The 10,489-nt window shown below is 51.9% G+C and overlaps 1 long non-coding RNA gene across 3 annotated transcripts; it reads right to left on the bottom strand.

Annotated features, from left to right (window-relative positions):
• Positions 1–1,106: 1,106 nt before the first annotated feature.
• LOC139829102 (uncharacterized) lies at positions 1,107–9,307 on the bottom strand. Of its 3 annotated transcripts, none has more exons than XR_011741362.1 (6): positions 9,198–9,307; positions 5,424–5,465; positions 4,241–4,709; positions 2,757–2,876; positions 2,250–2,420; positions 1,107–1,906 (listed from the first exon to the last, which is right to left on the bottom strand). It is a non-coding gene; the product is annotated as an uncharacterized lncRNA (long non-coding RNA). The 3 variants fall into 3 exon arrangements; XR_011741361.1 differs by having other exon boundaries at positions 5,424–5,468; positions 9,198–9,299; XR_011741363.1 differs by having other exon boundaries at positions 2,757–2,860; positions 5,424–5,468; positions 9,198–9,299.
• Between the last annotated feature and the right edge of the window lie 1,182 nt (positions 9,308–10,489).

Raw genomic sequence — 10,489 nt, 5'->3', positions numbered from 1 at the left:
TTCAGCGCAAAGCAGCCACATTTCAAAATGAAAGCTGCGGACCAGCGTTTCCATTTGCACAGACTGCTTTCAGCAGGCGGCAGATTAAAGCTGAGAGAATAATCCATAGCAATTAATTTATTCAATGAATTTAGCCTCATTTTCTGTTCACAAAATGTCTGCAAGCCATTTACCATTTTTTTCCTGGTTTACTCATTATTCACAATTATTGCAGTGTAACTCTTGCTCTGCAAATTACTCTTGAACAATTAGCTGAGTGTATTTCAGAAGCTATTTGGGTTGGCTTCCATTTAACACACAGGGCACATTGCCTCTTCGTTCTCTACTCACCGCTGAGGATGAGAAGAAAGGGAACAGATGTGGCCGGATCCAAGCCGCTGCATCACCAGCTGTGCCCGAAAGCTCTGCTCGCCCTCCTGAAACCCGCCGGTCTGTGCAGCGGAGCAAACGGCGTCCCCTGCCCAGCACGGGCTGCTCCCAGCCCCTGCGGGTCAAAACTTCTTCAGAAAAACCGCATTTTTCGAGAAACTGAGCTTTTTTTGCGTCTCTCTGAATATTTTCTTATATTGGTTTATGTTTTCACAAGCATTTCCATCAGCATAGAGAGTTACTGCAACGTTAACAGATTTCCTGCAGTTTTCACCACAAAAAGGAGCAAACCTCCAGGAACGTTACCAGCGAGGACACCAACAAGCGGCGTTTCAACAAAACCGGGGGGTTACCGGTGGGTAAAGCGGGCGCTGGAGAAGTCCATGCCAGTTACCACCAGACTGGCTTCCGGGGTTCAGAGGCATTCCAGCCTTTTAATGTGCTGTTGGCTTCGGAAATAAATACATTACAAAGTGCAAAAAAGAGCTTCTGGAAAATACATTAAGGCAATTTGCAAATAATTGCAGTGAGCTGGGCTATTATGACTTTGACTTCTGAAGTATAAAATCTCCCAGAGATAATGATGATAATCATATTGGAAATAGTTGCCACCCTTTAATCTTCTAAGACAAACCGGAGATCTTTGGGAATTTGGGACCCTGTCACTCTAATTGAAGATCTGACAGGAAAGTCATTAGAGTGGGAAGCCGAGGGGTCACTGATCGCCCGCGCAGGGCCCGCCAGCTCCCGCTCGCCGTCACCCAGGGCAGCTCCTGCACCTCCCGCACGGGTTTCTCATCCAAACAGCCGCCGTGCCAATAAAGGGGCTGTCAGACAGACTATTTCCAGAACAGATTTGGATCGCGGTAACTCGCGCGGGGCGTGTAAAGATTCACCATTCATTATAAAGGCAGCTCAGGAAAAATGGCACCGAAACACTGGAACAAGAGCCATTTGCTGACAATTCTGTTAAGATGCAGGGTTGCTACCTGGAGCTCCATTTTTCTAAAGACAACAGAAATACATCAAAAGCCGGCTGTGCGGAGGCAACAGCACCATTTCCAGCAGAAATGCCGTTCTGATCCCCAGCCCATTTTCTCTGGGCACCGGCTGCTTCATTGCCCGTTGATTTCCCGGGGGGCCGCGCCGGGGCGGCTGCAGCGGGAGGGCAATGATGCTCAGCTCCGGCATCCACCCCTGGCCACGTGGCCCCGCGGGGTCTCTGCACCAGGGCTGGCCTGGAGACACCAGCAGGGCCCAAGGGAACTGCAGCCAGGCCCTCCCTGGACAGAGATTTGAGAGAAGAGAGAGGCAAAAATTGCCAGCTGCTGCTGCCGTGTTCAAGGAGCCTCCCGGAGCAGATTTAGTTCAAGAGCCTTGGAACCCGATGGAAAAATCCTTCAGAAAAACCATCCGACGGACTCCACGACAGCCTTTCAGAGCTCAGCGGATGTCTGTCAGTGCAACGCGGGTGTGACACGAGACGCGGACGTGCAGAGAAATCAAAGGCTCCTCTGTTCCGTCAAGTCGGTAGCCGCTATCAGATGGTCGAAGAGAAACGTAAATACCAACTGACAGTCACAAGATATTTCATAGGCTTTAATTAGTGTGATGTATGAAGGCAATTTCACCCATGATGCCTATCTTTGGGAAATGATTTTGTATATTTTTAGTTGAAATGCCCGTATCACATTATATGTTCTCATCACATAGCCGTGTTTCATCCTGGCTATTTAATAAGGATATTTCCTCTGCTTTTCACATATTCTTTTTAGGTTTTATTTCAGGATGTATCAGAAGAGCTCCTAGAGGCTAGTACCTATTTTTCTTGTTTAATGTATGAACCCAATTCCCATAGAGAGCAACAAAATATTCTCTACCTGAGGACGGAGGACTCTGCGCAGCCTGATCCGGTGCAGGCTGTGCCGGCCCACAGCGGGGGCTGGACGAGATGTTCTTTGAACATCCCTGCCAACCCAGGGCACCCTGCGACTCTGCACTCCATCCGAATACAGCGACTTGGCAAAGCTGGCTCTCATCTCAGTCTAAACCTGCAGGACAATGACGGACAGAGCCCAGGTCCCACCGGCTGCTCTGTGATGGAGACGCAGGACGGGAACAGGGGGCGCTGGGCACAGGGACACGGTGAGAGAGCATCGGTCATGGAACACAAACCGCAGTGCCCGGGGGCTTGGAGCAGCCACACGGGGACCCCATCCCAGCCCATGGGGACCCCATCCCAGCCGCATGGGGACCCCATCCCAGCCACATGGGGACCCCTCATCCCAGCCCACAGGGACTCCCAGTCCCAGTCACACAGGGACCCCCAAGTCCCAGCCACACGGGGACCCCCCAGTCCCAGCCGCATCCATCCCGCAGGAACTCACCCTCGCAGCCTCCAGAAAGCCCCGTTTCCAGCCAGCTCGCAGACATTTGGCTGCTGCTGTTTGACTTCCAGTCGTTGCTCAGGGCTCACAATAAAAGCGCCTCCCTGCATTTTCAGAGCTCTGGGTGAGGTATAAAAACAAATTACCTAGAAAAGGCAGCGCTTTTAGGAAGAGAACTAAGGTAATTGAAAAACAAGTTTGGTGCTCAGTCAGCATAACATTTGGATTTTGAAATAAATATTATTCCTAATATGAGGTTTAAGCTCATATCAAAAAACTGTATTTCTTCTTCATCTGAGAAGAACGAAAAAGAAAACAAATGAAAACCCAAAAGCCACACAGTGCAGGGGGTGCAATGCAGTATGGATTATCATTCCCAAGTCTGTTTTCCATAACTGGTTTGATGATAGACTTGGATACAGGTCTCAGCGAACAAAACAATGACATTTTCTGTCTTTAATCATGACAGGATATTTTTCAATGAAGTATTAAAAGCCTCTCCAACTTACAATCAGTGTGCAGGGCTACACATTCCCGAGTACAGGCAATAAAACTGTGAGTATAATAGGAAATACACCAACGTGGAGACAGTGACAACAACAAGCACATCACGGTGCGGGTACTTCTCTGGGCGTTCCAGACTGCCCTGCTACACCACAGCTTGTACTTAATTCCAGCATTAATTCCTTTGATTTCTAGCCTGGTTAATCTGGCAAACTGACCCAGCTCATCCATCCCCCAGCCTGGAAACCTGCCCTGTTTGTAATTGGGACCCAAGGTCAGACCAGCCCTGTCCTGTCCCTCTTCTACTCGGTATCTACACCTTTCACAGCCAGTGTGAATCCCCACATTCCGCCTTAGAAATTGATGTGAACCGTGCATCAGGACCAACGAGGACGGTGCCGCACAACCCATGTGGCCCCAATGACACCAGGACCAGCAGAGGCGGGCAGCTCAGCCCTGTCCCCGTTTGCCAGGGACCTGGTGCCTGGAACCAGAGCACTGGAGAGGTCTCCACAGATCCCAGACATCCCCGTCATCTCCGTGCACTGAGACCTCGGTTTTCCCTTACACCTAAACCTGATCACGTGCGGTCACCAGCATTGGAAAACTCACTTTCTCTTAGCACCATCTCCCTGCTGTCAGCAGTGCTGCCCGTGACGTGACCAACGGTCCTTCCAGTCTCTGATACCTGTAACACTCATAAAGAGCTATACTTCCCCTTAAGCCATCATTTAACCAGGTTATACATATTGAATTCTTTAATCTTCGCTCATAAATCCTATCCTGGCTTTAATCATTGTAGCTGCTCTTCGAATCATTCCCATCTCGCCAGAACTGGTGCGCTGAGCAGAGTCCCCAGCAGAGGCTGACAGGTGTACACTGAGAGACAACTGCAATTGCTCTGCAACTTCGCACCTCTAATCTGTAATTACGTTGTGTGTCCATTCAACTACCAGTCTTAGAGCCAGATTTTAACCTACCCTTAAAGTCTCCTGGCGTCTGTGTTTCCATCACACGGATTGGACGCGCGCCCTCGATCCTGCGGCTCCAGGAGCCGGCAGCAGCGGCTCTGCCGCCCGGGCCGTGCGGCGCTCCAGGGGCTCAATGTAGGGACGGCAAACGCGCCTCTGGCACAGCCGGCTCAAGATGGGGGGCTTTCATTCGCTTCTACTAAAGAGTGGGCTGATAAACTCCATCTTCTTCAGTTCCTTGGCAGCAAAGTCACAGTCCCAAATCTGTTGAGTCCCTCCTGACAAATACCAGCTTAGGACTGCAAGGGACCAGCCAGGGCTTTTAAAACGTTGGTGCCAAAAGCACCGACAGGCCTCATGCTGCTCTGGAGGAAGGCAGGGCCGCAACTCGGACAGACAGATAGATGGGCACGGTCAGAAACGTGTTTAATTATGCCATGTCACATTGCTGAGTTATTCATTCTGTTCTCTTCCCTTTCTGGAATAACAAAGACAAATTTGAAAACTCGAGTTAAATTACAATACAGGACCAAATCTATTCATTTGCACTATTCAAATAGATGATTTATTCCTCAGCAGATGTGGTGGTCACTGTGCAGTAAAGCTCAAGTGAAGCTGTTAAAGTCCTACACCCATCACTGGTGTGCCCAGAATTTGCCAGCACAGAGCCAAGAGCTGCACAGTATTTATTTCTTAATAGCTATGATTGATACAGCAGCTCAGTGTTATCTGGGATCAAACACAACGCCTAACACAAGCATTCAGGAGTTTGCTTTGAAGCTCTGTTTTTATGGGGATGTTTTTACTGAACGAGTGAGCCATTACACTGGGTCCCCAGGAAAGTCATTGACTGACCTGGGTGCCATTATCGAGCTTCCAGTGACTCACTGGCACCAGTCACAATACGGTCACGTTAATTAAGATACCTTTTGTCTTGTGTTTGCCAGAACGGTTTTACCTAAGGTCATAAACCACAACAGGACCCTTGTAAGGTGAGGAAGGGAGATTTACCACCCGCTGTCCAAACCAGGTTATACATATTGAACAGGGGGTAACACCTATTGCAGCGGAATTTGGGGGGACCAAAAGGCTCCAACTTAGTAACTCAATGCAGTTAAAACCACTAAAACCTGAAGGGAATTTTAAATGCATTCCCACTCAATGCCCTGCTGCAGATTTGAGGAAGACTCACCTTATGTATCTTCGTGTATCTCATCAATCTTTTATACCAAGTCTGCTGGAAAATGAATAAAGGTTTTTAGTAAGAAGGTGCTAAGATCTTGTGAAGCGGTAGCTCCTCAGCTGCTGCTGTTGTCTCTAGCACAGAACTCTGACACCAGCGCAGCAGACGAACACTCACGGTGAAGAACGCCGGTTTCACAAACATGCAATTTATCAAATGACACAAATCAGATAAATGACATGAAAATATATCTGGAGACTTCATAATGTCACCTTACACTCCTGATAGGGTTTGACAGACAGCAGCTGAAGAGAGCTGCTTTAAGCTGCACAGGATACTATTACAGGATAAGATTATTCTACCACTTTAATACCAGCTATTTCCTTGTCTCTTTTGGGTTTTCTTCTAATTTTACAACTGTTCAACTACCAACATGCTTTCTACTATTCTAGTTAAAACTGCATCCCCTTCGCAAATCAAAGTACATCTGTGTTATACAATGAGGGAGCAGATGGAAGAATTCCTGTTCAGTCACATCAGACGAAAGGATGGGAAGGAAAATAAGGTGAAGCAACCTTTCAGAGTTTGGCTGCGTTAGACTGGGAGCTACTGAGCAGGAACCTCGTCCCCTGCCTCACTGCAGCGCCTGGAGTCCCCTCCGCCGCCTGGGATCCGCTCTCAGGTCGGGCTCGCAGGACTGAGTTGGGGGTCTGTGCTGTTGGTCCTCGTGTCCCCCGAGGGCTCACACTCCTGCTGAAACCACTTCAGAGCCTTCCGGTGTTTTCCACAGGATCTGAGCCATGCAGGACTTCATTAGAACATAGAGCCGAGCACCGTATTCCTGCTCCAGGAGAGCCCTGCCCCTGCTCCTGCTCCTGCCCCGGGAGAGCTCTGCTCCTGCCCCTGCTCCTGCTCCTGCTCCTGCTGCTGCCCCTGCTCCGGGAGAGCTCTGCCCCTGCCCCTGCCCCTGCCCCTGCCCCTGCTCCTGCCCCGGGAGAGCTCTGCCCCTGCCCCTGCCCCTGCCCCTGCTCCTGCTGCTGCTCCTGCCCCGGGAGAGCTCTGCTCCTGCCCCTGCTCCTGCCCCGGGTGCCTCACAAACCACGGTGGCTGTGGGCGCAGAGTGGAGCAGCGACTGCCTGACTCGTTCCCTCCTCAGGGCTTTACTCACGGCTTTACTCACAGCCTTACTCACAGCTCAGTGCAGCAGCACTCAAAGGGCTTTGGCAGAAACACCAAATGCCTTGACTTCATAAATACCACACCGGGTTCTGATGCAAACACATTCCAGTGGAGGAGTTTGCTGCAACAAAAACCACTTTGGGTGATTCTCCAAACAGGAACATTTCAGGAGCGTTCCTGGGGTCCTACATCCTTCCGACTTCTTTCCTCTCTCCTGCTTTACCTATTGATCACTACTTTGCTGGTCAGCAGCAGTGTCTTCTCCATATTTCTTGGTGATATAACATCCACAAGCTACATTTCCGTACTTCAGCCAAATGTACTAATCACAGCTAATTTACTGATTTTAATAATCCAGCTGCTGTTAGGCAGGTGTATAAGTAGCTGCGGGATCATTTAATTGCCTCTCCTTTCCCCCTGCCCTGTACGTGTCTATGACACCACAGCGCGATGCAGGGACGGTGCGTTCGTGTCACACACCGCGCTGGGCCAGAGACAGCACCCGCCCCACCGGGTTGATTTCCCTTGGTTTCAAGGGATAATGCAATTATTAAAATTATTCCAATTCAGATATCAAGGAAAAAAACCCCAAATCTTTCTCTTGCCACTTTTATCCAGTTTCACCACACAGCAAGACCTCAATGTTTTTAAAAGCTTGACCTATTTTTGCCATTAGTATCAAACTTGATCCACAGCAAGTGAAGTCAAGTGAAAGGAATTCACGCTTATTTCTGATTTGCTGAGCAGCGCGCTCAGCTCACCCCAAGCGCCACCAGCCTCCTGTTCCTAACAGCGCTTGCTTCTGCAAATTGCTTCGAAATAATCAGGAGCTGAAATAAAACTTTTCCCATGGAGACAAAAACGGGTATAAACAGAGGTCTAATTGTGCGTGCTAATTGTTTGTAGCTGTGCACTTCATGTCAAAGCAACTATCAGTTGATAAAATTTGGAAAAGGGACTCAGATAAAACAGAAAAACTTGCAAAACTCCAGGATCATTGTAAAGTTCATTCTCTACAGTCTCAGCTAAGTTCAACTAAACTAAGCAGGAGAGGAAGCCAGGGCTGTGTTTGCATTGCATTTCTCCTTACTGAAGTTGCTTTGGAAGTAAAGGAAACTTCACGTAACATAACTCTAAATGCCAACCATTGAGATGAACAATGAGGTTTCCCAGAAGCTGCTGGAGTGTGGAACAGCTCAGGACTTCGTTAGACAAACTCCGCTCCTCAGGCAGCGGAGCCGAAACGCACCCCCCGCAGCAAACGGCCCTTGGGACGGCTGGCTGGACACGTCAGCCTGCCAGGCACGTGGAGCAAACGCAGACGCACGGTGAACGTGCGGAGAGGACAGAGACCGGCGGGGAGGACCAGGGGCGGCCAGCGCTGTGCCCCTGGCAGCCCAGCGCTCCCAAGGCAGGGACAGACCCGGCACCTCCCAGGGGGCTGCTCCCCAGCTCCAGCGCCTGCCACGTCCAAAGGTGACAACCAGTGAACACCGTGTCCCTTTGCCCAGGGACAGCAGCTGCTCTGCCCCGTACTCTCAGATCCCCAGGGCCGCCCATCATCCAGCTGTGTGGTCCAATCCATCATCCAGCTGTGCAGCCCACCCACCGCCCAGCTGTGCACACCTGCTGATGATCAGCTGTTCACCACTGCCCTGGGCACAGATGTGCTGCGTTGCCCTCCATCCAGCTGTGCAGCCCTGCACACCCGACTCAGATGTGCGGCGCTGCCCTCCATCCAGATGTGCAGCCCTGCACACCCGACTCAGATGTGCTGCACTGCCCTCCATCCAGCTGTGCAGCCCCGCACACCCATCTCGCTCCAGCTGTGGCAGCTGTTTCTGTGGGGCAGGTTCTTGGTCTCCGTGGCCCTTTGCTGTGCCCGTCCCTGGACTGAGCTGCCCCCCTGCAGTGCCCCCGGCCCAGCTGCAGGCACAGTGGGGACAATTGCTGCTCCAGCTGTGACAAACAAGCTGCCCCCAGCGACTCCTCACCCACCTGCCACGCCGAGCGGAAGAGATGGGTCTGGCATGTTTTGAAGCGAATGAATAACCAGCATGGATCCTGTTTGTATCTTCTAGGTTTAATACAACTTGATGTAAGGCTGAGTTGGGTTAACAGAAAACTAAAAATAGCTGCTCCTGTTATCAGAATTGTTCACTAAGTTTGACACAAGCCAACATCTGTTTTTATTAGGAACTCACAGGAGTAATTTATCTAAATGAAATTGCAACACAAAATTAGCATTATGCAGCTGAGCCTGGTGCCTTCGCTGGTTTCAATCTTCATACAGCTTTCAAAGCCAAATGAAGAAATGCCAAAAGCATCCTGAATTTTCCTGCTACCACTTGCTGAATGTGTCAAACGTCCTCAGCTGAACTGAGCTGCCCCTCCACCCAGGCAGAGGGCAGACGAGCAGCACCCCGGTCGTCTCTAACCCTCTGCATCCGGATCTGCACCACCTCGGGCACCTCCCCTGCTGACACCCTTGTCACCCTCTGGAACTGGCATCCCGGTTCCCAAACCTGCCCTGTCAGCAACATTATACCAAGAAACACGCTCCACCTTCCCCCATTCCCAGGCTCTGGCTCTTCCCGTCTCTACCTGCTCACACAGTGCGGTGGCTCCGCCGCTTTCTGCTTCACACCCGGGCGATCGCTCCATCGGAAACAGATGTGCAGCTGCTGGGCAGAGCAAAACACAGGCAGAGGCTGCAGGGGAGAACACGTTTGTTCAGTCATAAACATCCCCACAGCACCCTGGGGAAAGCAACAACTGAAAAGCTCTTTGCTTCTCTGGGAAAAACGAAAGGCAACTGGAGAAGCACAGCGCTATGGGACCGAGGGGCAAGCACAGCACTACAGGACCAAGGGGCGAGCACAGCGCTACGGGACCGAGGGGCGAGCACGGCGCTACGGGACCGAGGGGCGAGCACGGCGCTACGGGACCGAGGGGCGAGCACGGCGCTACGGGACCGAGGGGCGAGCACGGCGCTACGGGACCGAAGGGCGAGCACGGCGCTACGGGACCGAAGGGCGAGCACGGCGCTACGGGACCGAGGGGCGAGCACGGCGCTACGGGACCGAAGGGCGAGCACGGCGCTACGGGACCGAGGGGCGAGCACGGCGCTACGGGACCGAAGGGCGAGCACGGCGCTACGGGACCGAGGGGCGAGCACGGCGCTACGGGACCGAGGGGCGAGCACGGCGCTACGGGACCGAGGGGCGAGCACGGCGCTACGGGACCGAGGGGCGAGCACAGCGCTACGGGACCGAGGGGCTTTCTCCCCGTTCTCTTTGCACAAATTATATTTTTCAAATGCATCGTGCCTGTCACCGGAGCTCCCTGCGTTATCCATCATGAGCTGCAGGCTGCCTCTTCGAGAGAGCATCCCGGGGTCACCGCCTGTCCCCGATCCGTCATGCTGGTGGTGACATCACCTCTCGCAAGGAAGGAGCCGCTGACTCGGGTCCATGTTCTGCTGCCCTGGCTGCGGGGGCTGCTGAGCTGGGGGGTGAAGAGGAGACCAGCCTGGAGCCGAGCGACCACTCACTCCGTTTGTCCTGTGGCAATGCGGCCATCAACCCCCCCAAACCACAAATAACTTACTTAACAGTTTCGCACTTTCCTCCCCTCTAGGTCTGACATGGCACTCAAAGACAGCACTAACACACCAGCGGGGACAGGCCTGAGCTGCACAGCGTCCCCAGAGCTGCTGGCCTTGGTTTGTACTGCACAGGTGACACAAAGCTCAGGCTGACACCTGGGTCTGAAGTTTGACTCAAACCTGAGCACGTATGTGACTTGGTAAAGGCACTGCTCTCTGGGAGCGCTCAAATAGAAAATATATCTCCTTTCAGTCAAGAATTGAAACATTGCTTGCATTTTACATGCAT

This window comes from Patagioenas fasciata, chromosome 14, assembly GCF_037038585.1.
Source record: "Patagioenas fasciata isolate bPatFas1 chromosome 14, bPatFas1.hap1, whole genome shotgun sequence".
In the NCBI taxonomy this organism is placed as follows: Eukaryota; Metazoa; Chordata; class Aves; order Columbiformes; family Columbidae; genus Patagioenas; species Patagioenas fasciata.
Note: the sequence above shows the minus strand (reverse complement) of the source record. Positions and strands in the feature narration are given on the sequence as shown.